Source organism: Sarcophilus harrisii, chromosome 1, assembly GCF_902635505.1.
Source record: "Sarcophilus harrisii chromosome 1, mSarHar1.11, whole genome shotgun sequence".
Lineage (NCBI taxonomy): Eukaryota > Metazoa > Chordata > Mammalia > Dasyuromorphia > Dasyuridae > Sarcophilus > Sarcophilus harrisii.
This window is the reverse complement of record NC_045426.1, coordinates 700,120,112-700,140,092: the sequence shown is the minus strand read 5'-3', so window position 1 is coordinate 700,140,092 and position 19,981 is coordinate 700,120,112. Positions and strand designations below refer to the sequence as shown.

At 43.0% G+C, this 19,981-nt stretch overlaps 1 protein-coding gene across 1 annotated transcript in view; it reads left to right on the top strand.

Annotated features, from left to right (window-relative positions):
• The first annotated feature begins 540 nt into the window (after positions 1 to 540).
• Positions 541 to 19,981, top strand: part of CORO1C (coronin 1C) — an 82,390-nt gene continuing 62,949 nt past the window's right edge. Inside the window, exon 1 of the mRNA XM_031948751.1 lies at positions 541 to 620. The gene's annotated coding sequence lies outside the window, so the exon portion shown is untranslated. The remainder of the gene's footprint in view (positions 621 to 19,981) is intronic.

The following is a 19,981-nucleotide window of genomic DNA, read 5'->3' as shown; positions in this document are numbered from 1 at the left end:
CGAGCCCAGGGGCAAGAGGTGGGGGCCCCCCGGGTTGCCCCACGCTGCAATTAGAGAATGGAGAGGCGGGGCTACCGGGAGGAGTTTGCGGAGTAGTGGGCGGGACTCCGGCAAGGGAATTTCGGAGGGATTGGGCGGAGCGCCACGGCTCTGGGCGTGGCTTGGAACTAGAGGGAGGAAGAGACCGAGAGTGGGCGGAGCGCATGCGCGCTATTATTGGCAAGAGCGTGGGGAGGCGGAGCGCGGCCTGGCTCCTCCCCATCCCTCGGTCCAGGGGCGAGGCTAGAGCAGGCGCTGTTCCGCCCCACCCCCTCCTCTGGGCCGGGCGCTCTTCGGCTAGGGCGGTGGCCCTGCGGAGGAGGCGGGGCTTGAACAGGCGCTGTCGGGCCTCACCCCTCCCCGTGGGCCGGGCCGGAGGCGGGCCCGGCTGCCGAGAGGGGCGCGAGCGCCGCCGCCGGGCCCGGCCCCGCCCCCGGGCCGCGCGCATCCCCGCGCGCCGCGCCGCGCTCAGTGCCAGGCGGGAGGCGGCAGCGGTTGGACACTCGCTCGGCGGCTGCGGAGCTTGCGGGACTTGGGCGGCGGCGGCGCCTCGGGCTCCTGGCGCGGGCACCTCTAGGCAGGTGAGCCGCGCGGGCGGCGGGGAGGCCGGGGTCGGGGAGTCGGGCCTGGGCGGGGCCGCCCGGCTCGCTGCTGGGGGGTGGGCGCAGGTGGGGCTCTGCGGCCGGGGGGGGGGGGGCGTCCCCTTCCCTGCCCCGCTCTCCTGCCGCTCCCTTCGCTCTGGGGGGAAGCTCCTCACTGCCCTTCCCCCTCCCCAGCGCCTCCCCCACTTGCCTACCCCTCTTCCCTTTTCCCAGCCTCCCTTCCCCCTCCCCATGCCTTCTTCCCCCTCTCCAGCCTCCCTTCCCCCTCCCCAGCCTCTTCTCCCCCTTCCTAGCGTTGCCTTCCCCCTCCCCAGCCTCCTTCCCTGACCCCCCCCTACCTTCTACTCCTTCCCCAGTCTGCTTTCCCTCTCCCCAGACTCCTCTCCCCGTTCCCAGGCTGCTTTCTCCCCATTCCCAGGCTGCCTTCTCCCCGTTCCCAGCCTGTCCTCCCCCTTCCCTACCTTCTCCCCTCTGCCTAGTCTCCCTCCCAGCCTCCATTCCCCCTCCTTTCCCCTCCCCAAACCTCCTTTCCTTTTTCCTTTTACCTCTTCCATGCTTCCTTTCCCCCTTTCTCTCCCCTTCCCTTCCTTTTCCTATTCTCCCTTCCTTTCTTCCTCTCCCCCTTCTACCTTTTCCTATCCCCTCCCTTTTCCGTTCTCCTTCCCTTTTCTTTTCTCCTTTCCATTCTTTTCCCCTTCCTTTCCCTCCTTCCTCCACCTCTTCTCTTTCCTCTTCTCCTTTCCTTCCTCTTTTTCCCTCCCATTTCTGTACCCTCTTGTTTTCCCCTCCCTCTCCCTTTAACCCTTTCTCTTTTCCCTTCCGTTTTTCTTTTCTCTCTTTTTTCCCTTCTCTCCTCTCTTTCCTTTCTTCTCCTACCTTTCTCCTTCTCTTTCCAGCTCCCCTGTTAATATCTCGGTGCTTCTGTTCTCCTCCCTCTCCCTCCCTCTCCATTTCTTTTCCTAGCTTCAGTGATTTGAATTTGTTCAGGGAAGCAGCTTGACAGGCTCAGCAGAACCTTAGAAAATGGGGCCTTTCCAGGCCTCAGTCCCTTGTAGTCCTTTTTGGGAGGTTTTGGAGCCCTGGGAAAGAAAACCCTGCTGGGTGTACTGTGTGCATCTCAGTGTGGAACATACACACACTCTCCCCCCTATATTTGGCTTTACTGTAGGCCGCCCATTTCTGGAGTGTATGGAAGGGCTCAGCATATTAAAGAAAGACTCAGTCTTAGTTGGAAGCAAATTGGGAGGGGTTCTCTTTGCTCACCCTTATGAGAATTGGGCAAACTCCCTTTTTTTTTCTGTACATTTTTTTTTTTTTTAGTCAGAATTAAGTTTTGTGGGGTTTTTCTTTTACTCTGGTATGGGGTGATGATATTTACTAAGGGTAGTAGTTATATATTTAAAAAAAAAAAATCAGATCCTTTTATGGTGTAGACTTCATGCCTGAGACCACATTTGTCTTCTCCAAATCAGTAATGGCAGAAATCTTAGGCACTCCAAGAAGGAATTTCATTGTCCTCACCCTACAGATCACTCACTCTCCTGACACCATTTAATATAATAGAGGGGACACATCTAATATAATAGAGGGGGGGAAATGATTAAGTATAGGCTGTTGCTTTGTGCTGTCTGCTCAATTGCAGTTCTTGCATTCCATATTAATCTATTCACCATAAAACTAGAGGGGATGGTGGTGTGTGGATTCTTGATAATCCACAGACCGATTTCAAAAGAAAGTGACTTAAGAAAAGGTTTTATTCTTTTGGAGCTATGTGTTGTAGCCTGTGGCCTTGATTTCAGTGATTATGAGAATATCGGTGAACAGAATGAAATAAAACTTAACGTGATTGAATTGCAAATATTTAACTGAAGTATTTTATCGTGGCCTTTTTTTTTTTTTTTTAACAGAAGGTTTTTTTAAAAAGTGGCTTAAAGGTCAGATCCATTTGTTATAAATTGAGAATGGAGTCTTGAGACCTTTTGGATTTTAATCGATTGCAGAAGTAGTGCACGTGATAGCCAATTTTGAATAATCATTTTGTTAAATCGCATGCTGATTGCTTTAAGCAGCATTTATGTCTATCCCTTTACGTATAGTTTGGGGGTCAGATTTTTAGCAAATAGCCTTTCTAAACGCTATTGGATTTTTTTTTTTTCGTTAAATCTTCATGCTTACTGCATCTGTCACTTCTGGGATCTGCTCCAAGCATGAGGTGGAGATTCACTATAATGCCAGTGAAATGGAATGTTCAAAAGGAAGGATAAATGATCAGTTCCTAGTTCTGTAGCAAGGAATGTAAAAAGATGTTATTTGATAGTTTCCTAGATGCTAATTACTTAACATTTAAAGCATGTGTGGCTTTTTGGACACAGTTTTTGTCTCTTTTCCCATTTATCATGTGAAGATGAATTTGTGTTCTTATTCAGAGCCTGAAAAACCTTTCAATCCCATTTGGTGATCTCAACATATGCCACTCCCTCTGTTTAAGAATGCTGTCTCATACTTGAGAAACAGAGCCTTTAAAACCCAAGAAGTATTTTCTAGATAAAAGCCTTGAAATCTTTATAAATACTTCAGCACCTCCTAGTACCTTGGATGTTCAGTAATTGCATCTCTCAGGATTTTCCTTGCCCTAGTTCAGCTCAGATCCTTCACAGGAACAGAGGATGATTCCATATTTCCTTTTCCAGGCTCACTTTGTACTTTGGTTAGAAATTGTTTCAACCTTTAAATCACAGCCTCATCAACCCTTTGAGATCAGAAGCCAAATGTGAACTTCATTAAGGCTAGAGGAGGCTTCAAATTGGTTCATTTTAATGCTATGCCATAGAGGAGAGCTGGATCCGTACCCTGAGGGCAGTGGACGTCACTGACTATTACTAATGAATGAATAAGCTACCCTTCTTTCTTAAGGTTGAAGTAGCTTGGGTACTGGGCCCAGTTTTCTTGCCATTTTCTGCCTCCCTCCTCACCAGCCAAAACCAGTACTTGGGGAAAAAATCATTCAGATGCAAAAACCAAACACGTTAGCGTTTTCCCTAGGTCGGGAATCCAATTTATCCAGGTGTTTTTCACTTTATCAACAGAAATGACTGGCTCGGAGCCTGTATTAGGGCATATTGCCAGGGAATACATTGAATATGACACATTTCAGTGACTAAAGAGAGGCGTTTGTAGATGGCCCTCCCCCGGGCCAACACTGGGGTCGCACCTGGTCTTATCTCAGAGCCTTTTCACAAGGGACGGAAATTGGATTTTGCAGGCGCATGTTTTCTCTTTGGGGGGAAGGAATGGGGTTGATTTAGTCATTTCGAAACCATTTTTAATGTTTTGCTTTGTTTTACTTTTTATATCGCCTATTTTGAATCCATTTGAGAAAAGTTCCTTTGCCCAGAACAACCTCTTTCTGGGCATTCTGAGAAGCAATTTGGCTTCTTTGGGGTCGCATTTTCTTCTGATGGTTCCAGTCCATTAAAGTGATTGGATACCCGGTGTCCAACATCATTTTGGCAAATTGGGCCCGGTGAATTTTTGGTGGTTTTGGAAAGTTTCTTTTTCGGATGAAGGTTCACGTTTTGGTTGTGATCATTCTTAAGGACCCCATTCTTAGGTGGGGTTTAATGAGTCCTGGGTATGAATTCTTCCTTTGATATTTCCTGTAAGGATACTCTTGGGGGCCATCTTCAGATTGGATTTTGGAAGCTATTTAGAGGTTTAACTTGTGATTCATAGATGTGATTCTTTTAAAAAAAAATTATTATTCATTTATTTTTTTCATAGAAATGATTCTTAAAAAAATTTTTTTGATAGTAGGATGACCATGGGCAAGTCACTTAACCCTGATTGCTTTGCCAAAAACCAATTTTTTAAAAAAATAATGACTTCAATATCATTGGTTTCCTTTGATATGTTAACATATTTTATTTTATGTATTTTAAACCCTTAATTTCCACAGTGGTCTGTGACACCAGAACACTTAATGATCTGATTTAGACCCACAAGAACCTGGAAAAGAATCCTCTACAGCTGACTTGACACAGCTATCCAGCCTTTGGTTAATGGTGGCCAGTGAGGGGCAGCAATACATTGTCTCTCAGGATAACCCATTTCAGTTTTGCTTCCATCAAACCTGAATTTGTCTCATTGTACATTGCTCTCCTGGGTCACCCCTCCCCCCAGTTGGCTGACCTCCTACTGTACGTTAGACTTCCTGGTTCCTTCAGCCAGTTCTTATATGGCATGGACTTAAGGCCCTGTATCATTCCGGTGGCCCTCCACCGAACAGTCTTCCCCCTTCCTGAGCCTATTATCTTCGTCTGTAAAATGAGCATCATAGCATCTGTTTCGCTTGCCTCTCAAGGTTGTGACGAGGAACCAGTGAGATCACGCGTGTCATGTGTGCAGTATTCTGTAAATGCTGGGTTTTGTAGCGTCGTGATGATAGATCCTTAGAGCTGCGAGGGCCACTTCAGCTCAACACCCCCTCCATTTGATAGCTGAAAAATTAGATGATAACACAGCTAACCCGCCGGGCTCTAGAAGCCAGCAGAATAAGGGGGAAAATGTCTTTTTTCTGAACCATGAAATCTTAGCCCTCCTCCTGTCAGAACTGAGGTTGAATGGCTAGAGGATTATATGGGGGAGAGCAGGGAAAACCTTTTAATGTGAAGGAGGGGGAGAAATGAGGGGAATGGGACAGTATATTAAGCATGTCTGCAATGCATCAGTAGGCCCAAAGGAAAAAAGCTTCTCCCAGACAAATGGCTCCAACCGAGAACGGACATGCATTTTAAGATCATGGCAAAAAATGGACTCTGCTGTGGTTCTGCAGGAAGTGGCAGCTTGGAGAGATAGCTGCACTTGGGGTTCTAATCGCACAAGCTTGGGCTGAAGCCTAATATAACCCTGGAGAAATGCAGGCTGGCTGGTAGTGATATTAGGTTCTACGTTCACATCTTTTGTGAATTCAGAGGAATGAGAAACTAAGTGGGAAAGGGTGGGTAGACCCTGTTAGACAACCAAAGGTAGGAGTGCAAACATAAAACATAAAATTAACTTGGGGGGGGGGTGAGTGGGATTGCCTAAGTACATTTTCCTTTTTGTGTAATGACTCATGTGTTGTATCACGTGTATATACATATTTTTAAGTGAAGGATTGGACTCTTAGAATGCTAGTATGGGATGAGATAATCTGATCTAACCCTTTGGTTTTGTATGTAGATGAGAAAACTCACGCCCCAGAACTGCTGCTTGCTTAAGGGAGACAATTAGCCTGTGGTTAATTCTGGACACAGGTTCCTGTTGGCCCTAACACTTAGTGTTCTTAAAATACACCACAGTTTCTTAGGTAGTGTCGATTCCTTTGTATCTTTTCACTGATTCATCATGTGCAGTTTGAATCTCGGTATACTTTTTTAGTTCCCCTCTTCAGAGCATTCCCAGCCCTAGTTCACCTGCTTTAGTTCCTGTCTTTCAGTTGGTCGATAATGTTTTAGAAAATGACTATATTTTTGTATTGCATTCTAAGTTTTGATCCAGATTTTTAAGGGATTTGTTGGATTCTGAATTCTGAAGAGAGATTATTTCAGAAATTCTTAACATTGAACTAAGATCATAGATTTTCTCTTGCAGGTGTTCAGATCAAACAGATATACCAAATTAGTTTTTTAAATTAATTAATTGATTTTTAGCACATTATGAATCATGTTGGGAGAGAAAAATCAGAGTAAAAAGGAAAAACCATGGGAGAGATTAAAAAAAAAAAAAAACAGAAAAAGGAAGTGAACATAGCATGTGCTGCTTTACATTCAGTCTCCTTAGTTCTTTTTCTGGATGCACAAATTTAATGAAGTATTTCCTTAATTTCACATTCTGATCACACACATCCATGATAATAGTTGTAGCCTGTTTGCTACTTAGAGGACTGATGATATTTCTGTGTTCTCTTGAGAACCTGTACAGCTTTAAGATATTATGTGGTTCTTGGATCTCTTTTTAATAGAGCCTGCTCTGAGTGCTCAATGCTGGCAGTGCTGTGTAGTATTGATAAGAAAAATATATCAGAACTCAGACAGGAGCAGCTAAAGTCCAGTTCTGACAGACTATACCAGTGGTAACAGACATAATTAAAACCACCAGAGATTAGTAAAAGATGATAATTGGTTCAAAGCTGGACCAGGCTGACTCTCCGGGGACTCAGACCAGGCGTGGTAGTCTGTGCATAGGAGCACTTTGAATATTCACCAACATGGAGTTGAATGTGTATTTCCAGATCTCAGCAACTGTTGAGGTTGACCCCAAAGCCATAGCATTTGAATTATTCTGAATAACTATAAACAGAGACTTAGGTACAGGAAGCAAAATGGTGACATGTGACTTCCAAGTTTTTTTTTTTTTTTTTTTTTTTTTTTTTTTTTTCTATTCAAGATCCTAGGAGTAGCTTAAAACAATTCATACTTCCTCTCTTCCAGCAGGCTCCCCCACAAATAACAACAAAACAAAATAACAACAGTAATTTGGTGTCATTTTAGTTGAGAGTCTAAATGAGTCTTAATGTCTAGGAGTTATTTTTCATTTTTCCACAGACATGCATAAGATAGGATGTTTGCTAATAGGTTTTTGTAAAGTAAAAATTCATTCACTATTTGCTTCCGTAGTAAGATAAAAACCACTTACATTCCTTTGCGTGATCGTCAGAGTCAGACATTCCTACTTAAAGATCTTAATTCCTTTCATTCTCAGAAACTTAAAAGAATGGAAAGCAATTTATTAATTAAAAATACAGTTATCTGATGCCCCATTAACATTTCATAGCAGTAACCATGCACACGTGCGTTGTGTAAATTTTAGTAAATGGGGGATCTCTTAGGAAGCCCTACCCCTTGCCCAGCACCATGTTGTATTAGCTTTGTGGTTAATTCCTTTGCCGTTTGCATATCAGTTTTTCTTGGCCAACAAGAGAGAGCAGAGAGCCTCTCACTGCTGGTTTCATCATTTTAAGGTGGTGCTTGAGGAAATAATGTATTGGTGGCTTTGGACATGCACAGCATTCTGTACTGGGGGCGTGCAGAGTAGTAGTGTTCCTTAGTCTTTGGAGTAGACCTTTTACATTTTAAAAAGTGACATCGTACATTTTAAAAAGTGACATCGTATCCCCCTCCTCGTGACCTACAGCTTTCTTATCCCTTCAACTTTGCTCTTTGAGCTCTGGAAAGTAGTGGAGCTAAAATCTTTGGTGGTACCGATTTTAAACAGATCCCCAGTGGCTTTTGAACTTTTCCCAAGACTGTCAATCTGCCTATCCGGAAGGTTACGGATGAAACAGCTTAAATTTGCCGAATTAAATTGTAAAGTTTATGGAATGAAATTACATGGTGGTCTGGTAAAATATGAACCATGTGATTCTTCAGTAAAGATGGACATACTAGAACCCAGATGTAGTTACTGTTTAGTAGGCAGCTTGGACAGACAGTGACCCCTCTGCTTGTGAATGGATGCTGAGCCACCAATTTCATAAGTCCATTGTTGAAGCCTGAGAATCATTTCCTTTTGAAACCATGTTAGCAATGGCGGGTAAAGTAGGCTAGGCCACAGGAACTGACTTTACCCCTAATGAGGTTGAAATCTCCTACTCACATCTGAAACATACATCAATGTTGTACCTTCTGATGGGGAGGGGGGGGAGAAGTTTAATTAGAGCATCAACCCTTCCCTGGTAGACCTGCCCATTTAGTGGAGGGATGAGCCATAGACACTGACGCTTTACACAGTGTCCCAGAATGAAAGCGTGAGAAACTTGTCAGAAAAGTGCCGTGTGATTTGCCAAGTGAAGGAAGATGGCCACGAGTGATTAGATTTAGGAAAGCTTTATTAGGGAGGGCAGTAGCATTGGAGTGAGGAACAGGCAGAAGGCCATTTTGGGAGTGGGGTGGAGGGAGGCAAGGAATCTCTCTGGATCAACAGTAGTTCGCTTTGGGCCCACACCCATGGTGGAATACATAAAGAATTGAAATAAGAAATAAGGTGGGAAAGTCGAGCTGGTACCAGATAGTGGAGGCTGTGCCAGGAAAAGACTGTTTAGCTGTGGGTTTTTTTTTTTTTTTTTTTTTTTTTTAGGTGTGTGAACTGGTGAAATTTGGGATCCTGAGGCCCATTCAGCACGGGATCAGCCTATGAGACCTTCAGTCTTTTCTAGATGCATGGCTGGTCCTAGACAGAATTTTTAACAGGCCAAATTTTTCTCTTTGTTAACCTTTCCACCACCTGTCTTTTTGTGTCCTAGTATCTGCCACGAATTTCTGAAAAGCTTCTTGATCTAAAATTACCCAACTCTTTCCCCCTCCCTTTCTTGGTTTCTCCATCTTTCAGACTCCGAATTTTAGCAGTAGAAAGGACTTTGGAAGCTGTTTTAGGGCAACCTATACCTGAAGAAAAATTCCCTCTACAGCAAACAGTGCCAATGGCGGGGAACCCATTGCTAAGGCAACCTCTCAGTCTGCTCAGAAATAGGCTGAACAGAAGGGTGTTTTTTTTTTCCCTCTTGTAAATCAGACCTAAATTTGCTTTTTTGAGGCTTCCACTCATTAACCTTAGTCTGGTCCTCTGAGACCAAATAGAATAATTCCATCCACATATCCTTCCTTCAGACATTTGAAGATAGTTGTCTTGTCTCTCCCTTTTTTACTTCCTCCTCCTCCCCTTCTCCAGGTAAACATCTGCAATTCTTCCAGCTGATTCTTATCTGACTTTGAGCTAAGTCCTTTACTATTCCGGTTGTTCCTCCCGGAACACTGCAGCTTATCAATGTCTTTTTTAAAATTTGCCACCCACAACTGAACCTACAAGTCCAGATATGAAATGACCCAAGCAGAAGCCAGGGTAATCACTGCCATATTTTTGGGTGCTCTATTTACCTTTAATATAGTCTCCAAATAGGTTTTCACTTTCTTGGATATCATGTCATACTATTAGCTCATTGAACTTGGGTCCCTCCTCCCCCCACTCCCATCCCTGAGGCACTCACTGTCCTGGAGAGCTGCTTCTGAGTCACATCTGTACATTCTTCACTCAGTTCCCCTTTCAGCCAACTCTGGTGGTTCCCTATTACCTCCAGGATCAAACATAACCCCCCCCCCCCCCCCCCCCCGACTTAGAGCTGGTCTTCCTACCTTTCCAGCCTGACACTTTCTTTACTCCCCTTCATGGACTCTGTGATTTAGTGACACTGGCCTCCCTGCACTTCCTAGAGGAAGACTCTCTATCTCATTTCTGTGCGTTTTCCCTGGCCTCCACCGCGCCCGGAACGTTCTCTCTTCTCATTTCTCCCTCTTGGCTTCCTTAAACTGTCAGCAGAAGTCTGTCTTCCATAAGTGGCCCTTTCCCCAGTCCTCTTTAGTACCATCCCTTTTAGATTACTTCCCATCTATCCCTTTTGTATCTTCTTTGTCCGCCATTTGTATGTTGCTTCCCCTGTTCATTCGTGGTCTTTGAGGACAGGGACTGTCTTGATTTTCTTTGTGTCCTCAACCTTTGACACAGTTCCTGGCAAATAGAAAGCTCTTCTTGCCTTAGCTTGACTCCTTGAGTCGGGCATTTAGACCTGACATCTAGGTTTGAATCCATCTGATTTATGCTGTCTTTTGCCATATACTCCATCTTTTCTGTAAGAACTGCATGAAAGGAGCAGCTAGGTGGCCTAGTGGATAGAGCACCAGCCCTGAAGTCAGGAGGACCTGAGTTCAAATCTGGCCTCAGCTACTTAACACTTCCTAGCTATGTGACCCTGGACAAGTCACTTAACCCCAACTGCCTCAGCAATAAACAAAATGAAACCAAAAAAACTGCCTGAAAGACTTATTAAATGCTCTGTTATCAAAAAGGGAGTAAAGATAACCTAATGGGATTTTGTTTTACTGGAAGTCAGGCTCTTTAGGATCAACACTTCCTTCCATATTTGATTCCTACTCCCATCTTAAGTTATTCTAGAATTTGTCTGGAATCTTAGTTCAGCTCACTTTCCTGTGGTGACAGAATCCAGTCTCTTCCCTTTTTTGAAAGTCAAGACATTTTTCTTCTCCAGTCTTGCTCATGTTTTCTCTCATGTTTTACATGATCCTCAAAGATCACTAATGATGGGAGCTCAGTAGTCCCAATTCCAGTTTTTTTCCTCACATATTGTAAAAATTAGTGATGTAATAACAGTTCGCTTTAAAAAATGCAGACTTTGCAAAGTGCTTGTTTTGTTTTGTTTTTAAATTTTATTTTTTTATTCATGATTTAGGCATTGAAAAAGAATATTTCCATATATGAGGCAGAACAAACAAGAGTCCTAGATGTGAAACTGTCATTCTTTATTTCATACCCCTTGCTTTTTAACATTGGTGAACATTCTATGTGTTCTTTCAACTGGCCTTTTTGAACTTCCTTTTGTTCTCTTTGGTGCATTTTTTAAAAAGAGCACTTTGGGGTTATTATTTCAGCCTCCCCTCATTTCCTTTCCCTCATTAAAAACCAAGAGAAAGAAAAAAAAAAAAAAAACAAAAACCCAAATCCTTGTAAGAAGAGTAGTCCAGGCAGATTAAAGCATATAGTGTCCCAAAATTTACATCTTTGACCTTAGAACTTATCATCCCCCTGTCTGGACTTGGTTCTTAAGTCTGCTGTGTTTTCTTTGTATACATTCTTTTCTTGGTTCTACTCACTTCACTTTGCATCAAGTTTATATTCCCCATATTCAGAATTCTCTTACATAGGCTTGCATTTGCTTTGCCTCCTTATCTCTTCCTGAATTTGGACTTTGTGCTCTGCCATTGTTCTGGGTCTTCCGAGTTCCTGTGCAGGCCTCCACTTCCTGGATCTTTGCAGTTGAACACATTGGATATTCCGGGGCCTTCATTGTTTCTGTAGCCCCAGGCTCTGCTGTCTTGGTTTTAGTGCCTCTTGTTGGTTTTCACGGTGCAGCTCTTTTAGCTTTCTTTCCTTTCTTTCTTTTTTTAATTAGCTTTTTATTTTTCAAAATATATGTGAAGATATTTTCAACATTGACCTAGCAAAACCTTGTGTTCCGAATTTTTCTCCCTCCCCTAGACAGTTAAACAGTGCAATTCTTCTAAACATTTCCTTATTTATCTTGCTGCACAAGAAAAATCAGATTAGAAGGGAGAAAATGAGCAAGAAAAAAAAGCAAGCAAGCACACAACAGAAAAGGTGAAATTGCCATGCTACGAGTCATACTCATAGTCTTCTCTCTGGATGTGGATGGGTTTTTATCCCTCTTTTATAATCTCTTTGGGATACAGGCCCAGTAGAGACACTGCTGGATCAAAGGGTATGCACAGTTTGATAGTCCTTTGGGCACAGTTCCAAATTGCTCTTCAGCATAGCTGGATCATTTCACAACTCTACCAACAATGTATTATTATTAGTCTTCCAGTTTTCATCCTTGGGGCTTTCCGACTCCCTTGGGCTTCCTCCCTTCACTGGCCCGAGACACACGGATCTTCTTTGTACGCCATGTAGACATTTAGTCTACATGTATCGATGCAGCCCTCGTCTCTGGCCTCTGCTGTTTATTGTGTGTACAATTCATGCTCTTTTTAAGTAATTCTGGAGTGAGAGGAGTATTTTTTTAAAAATGTATTTCTTAATCATTAACTGATCAAGTATAGATTTCGGATTTTTTTTGCTAGAGTACATATGTTGGATGGGGGTGGGGGGGTGGTTCCTTGTTCAAATCACCGACCTGGCTGGAAATCTACAGAGAATGTTTCAGTGACTTTGGTGGTCTTTTTTGGGGACCAAAAAGTCATTTTCCTTGTCTTGAATATAGTGGATGGAATTCCTTGTTTTGGCTTTTTAAAATAATAAAAACAGTACAACATTTGAAATATTAAAGTATTACTATATATGGTATACTGATATTTTAGGAAATTTATTTACTTGGTTTATTTTCTAACTTCATAACATGCCCTACACCTGGATCTCTATTGCAAAGTAGATGTTTTGGTAGTTTAGTTTATGATTCCAGTGATAGTTGATGGGGACCTTAAAAGGTTTCAGACTTTCTTAATCTAAAACTAAACTAAAAAAGATGGACGCATGAAACACTTGTATTGCTCCTTTAAATATTTTACTTGCTACGAAAAAAAATGTCTTTAATAAAGAGAAAATGTAATCTTGCAAATTGCTTGTCTTTGTAGTGTAATATCTGGAGCAGCAGTGTATATCCCAATAGCCTGTGTACTCAGGAGTCCCATTTCCTCTCTCCTTTTGTTTTTGTTTGTTTTTTGTCTTTATATGTGGCATGAGATAAAAGTCTACTTTAGGGAAAGCTCTTTCTGCTACTGTTGCAGGTTAGAAATCATTTATATATTTTGTATCTTGTGGTTGGCTAGATTGTTAGACATATATGGTGATGAGATCATTCAGTTAGTGTAGTCACATTCTGCAGAGGGATCAGTTACTAAAATTGGAAGGTGAAAATGTGTCAGAATTCTCCTTCAAGAGAGCAGCATGTTTTAACTGGAGTCTGGGTTCACATAGGGGATATCAGCAAGTGTCGGGATCTAAAAGTATCTTCATGGCCTGGAACATTGGGCTTAGGCTCATGAGGTGAAATTTAAGAAAATTTTACCTTGAATTATCAGCTTTACAAGTCTAATATAGAGGAAGTGTGGCTAGGTAGTGTTTCTGAAAAGGTTTGTGGGATTCTTTATTTGTTTTAGAGAAGGCTGTGAGCCCAGTGTCCTTTGCGTTGGTTAGGTTCTTCTGCAGTTCTGGACTCTCTCCAGGGAAAGTGACCAGCGTGGTGAAGAGTCCATGTCATAGAAGGTTGGTTGTAAGGCATGGGGATGTTTAATTGGGATAAGAGTCTAATTGAAAGGCTGTCTTGTGGAAGAGGAATTTTTATATAAATAATTTTTTGTGGGCTGTGGAAGCTAAAGAGAGGCTAATTTAGGCTTGAGGTTCAGAAGGGCTTCCTGCAATTAGACATGTGTGCCACAGGCTATCACTGGTGGTCTTCTCCTAGAACCCATGCTCTTAAACTGTGGATCCTATAACTGAATAGGGATAGCGAAATTAGGATCTATCATCAGTAAATGTTTGATTAGTGTGCCTATTTTCTATGCTTCCCTGCCTGAAGTCACGTAAACATTTCTTTGATGGAACGGTTCAGGAGTTTAAGAAGCCCTGTCATAGAGGTTCGATTACTATTTGTTGTATATGATGGTGATTTCCTTTGTGTCTGGATTGACCCAGATGGCCACTGAAAGTCCTTCCAACTCTCAGGTTTTGTGATTCTGTATCTTTAAAAGAAGGCAGTTTATATCAAGTTTTGTTGTGGTTGCTATGGAAACAAATGGGTATAAATGTTATTTTTTCCCCTGTACTCTACAAAGCTATTGATGAAGAGAAGGGGTGGGGTGGGGGAGACAGGGACTTGGGCTCAAATAAAAGAAAATAAAACCTAGCAAAGACTTAAGGAGCAGGAAAACTGATGCTTGGGGGGAAAATACCCTTGAAAGGTCTTCCTGTAATAATATTAGAAAGTGATCTCACCACTACTTAACTCTTAGTTCCTGCCTCCCAGTGAGACAAAGGCACTAGGAAATACCCGGGAAGGAAAGCAGCCAGGACTTGGCTGTCCCCTCATTAGTTTCCCCAGCCTAAGCAGGGGAGAGGACTGCTTGTGGGCACAGGGTAGAGGAGTTTGGAATTACACTCTGCCAGGAGCCAGACTCACCAGACCTCGGACAGCGGACACGAGCCAACAGGACCTTCGTGGCTACTGCCTCAGCCTTGTTCCCAGGCCCATCCGAAATCCAGTGGTGTGCCAGAATCACCTGTGAACAAAGGCAGCACGTCTGCTTCAGGCTGTACAAAGCAAGTTTCTGACCCCGGGAACCTTCCAATTTAGACTAACACATAGAACAGAAGAGAACACAAGAAAAAAAATCGGAATAGGGAGACAACATGCAGAAGCATCATACTGGGAGGTAGGGGGGGTCCTTGGGTTCTAGTTTTGGGTCTACCCATTTTACAGTTGGGAAAACTAAGGCCCCCTCCAGAGGTTTAATAAACAAGTTGTCCATTGTACATGAGTGGCAGAGCCAAGGTTTGAACATGAGTCTTTTGATTAAAACCCTGTGCTCTTTGCATTATATCATGCCTCGGGGATTCAGAAAAGGGAGCAGTCAGTATGGCTGGAGTTCTCAGGAACCTAAGCTGAACCTCAAGGGGTAAGTGGGTAGGATTTGTTTAGGTGAGAAGAGCTGGCTGCATCCGGGGCATAGCACCCTTCCCCAGAGTGCTTGGACTCCCATGAGCCTCCATTTCTCTTCATTTCCTGCCTTTCAGTCCAGGATGGGCATCCCCTAGTTTCTGTCTCTAGGGCTTTTCTAGCTCAGTAGTTTGTCCCTTAGTGATCTCATCCCTGTATGAGCCTTGAAGTCTTTAAGTCTTCAGCCCTAACCTCAGATCTGAATTGCAGTTCTCATTACCAACTGGACATTTCTACATGTCCTTTAGGCACCTTAAACCTCAACATGTCCCAAACAAAACCAGGTTTATCCCTCTCCTATTCCCCCTAAAACAGTCCCTTCGTCTGTTTCTTTGAGGGCATCAAAGTGCTTCTACATGACCTCTGTTTCCAAATTCGGGAGTCATCCTGCCCTTTTCTCAGTATCCTCTCCCAGTCAACCCCAGTATCCAGTCAGTTTCCACAGTCTTGTCCATTCTGTCCTTTCATATCTGTCTCCTCTTTTCATCTCACAGCTTCTGCCCCATTGCAGACTCATTCGTTCTTATCTGAACTCTTACAATGGTCTCCTACTTTCCATACCTTCCCTCTAATCCATCCATTAGTCCTAAAACACAGATCTCATCATATCACCCTCTCCCCCTACTCAAAAATAATCAGTGGCTCCTTCCCCATCCAGTCTAAGATAAAATACACCCTCCTCAGATTTGCATCTAAACTCCTCTGCAGTTGACTTCCACCCATCTTAGAGTCTTATTCCAGTTACAATGAAGAAGAAAAACAAAAAGAATGGGTGTGGATGCTCAGAAAACTTATGCTCCTAAGGAGATTTTCAAAGATGGAAACAGGGGCAGGCACCAATACCAAAAACATCTTGCTGGAGAGTGTTAGGAACACTTGGCCCAGAATGAATAATAAAAAAGTGATTGTGATTTTTATCTTTTTTGAAATTTTATTTGATTTTATTGGAAGAAAGAATTAAGGTTTCAGTAAATGCAGTGTGGGTGATGGTGATCAGGCTGACTGTGTGATCATTAGGAAGGCCCAGCTGCTCATTTTTTCTGCTTGGGAGAATGAATGACCTTTGGGCTGAAAAGGGTGAAATGAAAATGTATAAGCCATAAGCTCCGAGGTTGTAAAAGGCCTTGGATGTTCTTAGTGAGTCCAAGTTATCCGGTCCCAAGGAATCACATGTATCTTGGAGGTCCTGAATGAACTGGTTACGTGCAGGTGCAAGTCACTGATAGGAAAAGATTATGGGGAGGTGTAGGGCACACCTGGAAACGGGCCAAGGGTCTAGGAAGAAAATTCAAGGCAGCAAACTCTATTGGCAAGTGAGCTTGACTCGGATTCTTGGCAGAATTTTAACAATGGTGATTAGAGATGGCAGGGAAACTTGTGAGGAGGGGAGGATTCCTAAAAGCTCTCCTGGGGTCAAGAACCCAAATCCTGCAGACTTACAGGCTGGACCTTGTTGATAGGATACAAACAGGGAATCCGGGACATGCTCTAGTTTAAACAGAATTTATGGAGATGTTAGCAGAGTATTTTTCAAAGTCTTTTCTGATGAGGCATTGTGAAAGATGAAGAAGAGTGTGGTCTAGACCAAAGCTTCTTAAACTGTGGGTTATGTAACTGAATATGGGGGCTGCAAAATTAAGATTTATTATCAATAAATGGTTGATTTGTTTACCTATTGTAGATACCTAAATACCTGGGGTCACATGCAAATTTCTCAGGTGGAAAAAGTTAAGGAAGCCCTGGTCTAGACAAACCAGTCGATTGATTTGGAACCGATTGGCTAAACTCAAAGAATAGTTTTTAGTGTTTCACTGTTGGCTTAGCAAGTCTCCAGCAGAGTGGCTCAGTGATCTGTTTTCATTCCTGTATAGATCACCATTTTTTTTTCAGTGATTTGGTTAAAGGTATAGATCTGATAATCTGATTTGCAAATTACTCTAACCTAAGACAAATAGCTATCAAGTTGCATGAAAGTTAGGATCCAGAAATATCTTGATGTAAGATTAAATCCCTTTTTTCTTTCTCCTCCCCCCAACTCCTTTTGTCAGGTCACTTAACTTTAGCCTCAAGAGAAGAGAATTAAATTAAAGATCTCTTAAGGCTCCATTCAGATTGAAACTGTTGGTCTTTGAGGTTTATAAGATGAAGGTTATAGAGGCAAATGTAAAGCCTTACACTTGGGTTCAAAAAAACTGACATATTCAGAGGACACAGTTTATTGAGTTGGAATTGGGAAATGGAGAAGTTAGCTATGGAGGAGGGACGGTTCATGGAAAGTTTTGAAGATCTAGAATGAGAAACATTTGTCCAGCCATTAGCCTGCAAGCATTTATTGCTGTTTGCTGGGTGATACAAAAAGGGGTGAGAACACAGTCCTGCCCTCAGGTGCTCCCTGTTAATGGGAGAAAAGACTTAAATTTAACAAAATCCTTACTAGAGAGGTTTGAAGCAAATAGAAAGGGGTGCGGCGGGGCAGGGCCTGTGGAGAGGGAGAGAGCAAGGGAGCACAAAAGGCCTGGCCTTAGCAGCTGAGGATGGTAGTGGAGAGTTGAAACAGATAGACCAATCAGAGATGATGCAGTAGTCTGGGCCTAAGGTGATCAGGGCCTGGTAGGGCAGATGAAAGCTGTATGAGTCAAGAGAAAGGGCAGACCTCTGGGAGGTAAGAAATGAGAATTGGCCACACTGTATGTGGCCACTGTATGTGGGAGAAATTCAAATGAAGGGGCAAGAATGATCTCAGGATTGGGCAGCTTAGCTGGGGGTGGGGAGGGGGGGGGGTCGGTGCTCTTGGAAGTAATAGAGAAGTAATAGAAAGTAGCATAGAAAAGAGTTTGGGAAGGGAATAACAAGTTATTTATGGGGCAAACTGTGTGAAATGCCTCTTAAGCGTCCAGTTTGAGATGGACAAAAAACAGTGTTGCAAGACTGAGCTCAGGAGAGAGGGTATTATGTAACCTGGCAATCATCTGCAGAGGTAATGATTGTGTATGGGAGCTGAGATAGAATGAATGGGAAGAGAAGACAAGAACTATGACAGATTTCAGGGAGACCTATTAGGTCATAAACTCTTCAGAGCAGTTCTCTGTCTTCTGCCTTTATTTAGATCTCTAGTGCTTAACTTAATACAGTGATTGACAAACTAGTCTACTAGACATTAGTAAATGCATGACCTGGAAGAAGAACCAGCCAAGGAGACAGAAGGAACAGTCAGGCAGGTGGGAGGAAAGCCACTGGGGAGAGCAGTCATGGAACTGGAAAGGGCCAGAGTATCCAGACCCCACAGGGTCCTAGGCAATTGAGGTTAAAAAGACCTTTACACCAAAGAGGTCGGGGCTTCAGGGAGGCAAGGACCTGACATGAAAGTGAGTTGGATTGAAGTGAGGAAGGGCTGTGCAGTCACCAGCCTTACTTTCTCCTCCTTACCCTTACCTCCTGGGTAAGATGGACAGATAGACATATGGATGAGTAGAGGTGGTCCTGGAGGAAGTGGGAAACTTTGGCCTTTTTAAACTAAGCTCTTTAACAGCGCTCGCTCGCTCTCTCTCTCTCTCTCTCTCTCTCTCTCTTTTAATTAAGGCTTTTTATTTTCAAAATACATGCATAGATAATTTTCAATATTCACTCTTGTAAAACCTTGTGTTCCACATTTTTCCCTCCCTTTCCCCCAACCCCTCTCCTAGATCACAAGTAGCCCAGTATATGTCACATATGTGCAATTCCTTTATACATATCCACACTTATGCTGCACAAGAAAATTCAGATCAAAAAGGGGAAAAAATGAGAAGGAAAAAAAGCAAGCAAATAACAAAAAAGATGAAAATGCTATGTTGTGACCCACACTGAATCCCCACAGCCCTCCCTCTGGGTGCAGATGGCTCTTTATCACAAGACCATTTAGGGGATTTCATTTTGACTTAGAACAATGCCTGTTCTATGGTAAACTATAGTAAGATTTAGGCAAAGAATGGCCATTTTTGCCTAATCAAAAACAAAAATTCACCCCAAAATCCAATCTGGGAGGGGAAGACCCTTAGGGTTTGTAGTTTCTGGGTCAGTCTGGGACCAGTCAATGAAAGGCGGGGTGATTTAGGTTTTTGCCTTGGTCCTTTAAGAAATAAATCTAGTCTGTAAACTCCCAAGATACCTTGGGAGAGTTAAGGTATGAAGAAAAAAAAAGATTTCACATGCCTTTGGGTAGAGTACTCTCAGGTAAAGGTATAATGGGGGGGGGGGTGAGAAGGGAAGGAAAGGGAGAAGATGGGAAGTAGGGAGAAATGGATCAGTGCCAGTTATAAGAAAAAAAAAGTAGGGGAAGCACCTCCTCTAGGAATTGTCAGAGAAGGGACTGAGAGATTGAAGGCAGTGGCAAAAGGGAATGATCAGATCTAGTAAGGTTTTTAGTGTGTTGGAAAGATGGCTTGATAGTGTTTGCAGAAATCAGAGAAGCCCCTTGATGGGGATGGGGAAAGATTGACTTTGGGGAACTGGGGCATATGCTGGAGAAATTAGAAAGATGCAGGATTGAAGGGTTTGTGAAAAGGGCCACCTTATGAATGAGAGAAGGCCTCTCAGTCATGGAAGAGGGAGCTTACTTCAGTGAAATGTAAATAAAGTTTGAAAATTGATAACACAGTTGCAAGTGGAAAACTGAAACTGTATTCTAGGCTAAGATCCCAAATTGGGTTAATGGTAGCGTCTGTTAAGTCTTGGCAGTAAGGTTTAAAAAATATACAAAGAAGCAAAAGTGATGGGATGACCATGGGGATAACCTGCAAAGATTTTGAGCTTGTAACTTTTGAAGAGTCACATGTGCACAGGGTTCAAATTCAGGTCTCCAACATCAGTCTTCCTTGCTCAGCAACATTTTCCGATAATGTTTTAAAATCTTCATTGTCCTTTCATGAATTGATGCTGGGTGAAGCAAATAGAGCCAAGAGGACATTGTATACAGTAGCAAGATTATGTGAAGATCAACTGTGATGGACTTGGCTCTTCTCAACAATGTGGCAATTTGAGGCAATTCCAATAGATTTAGGAGGGAAAATACCATCCACATCCA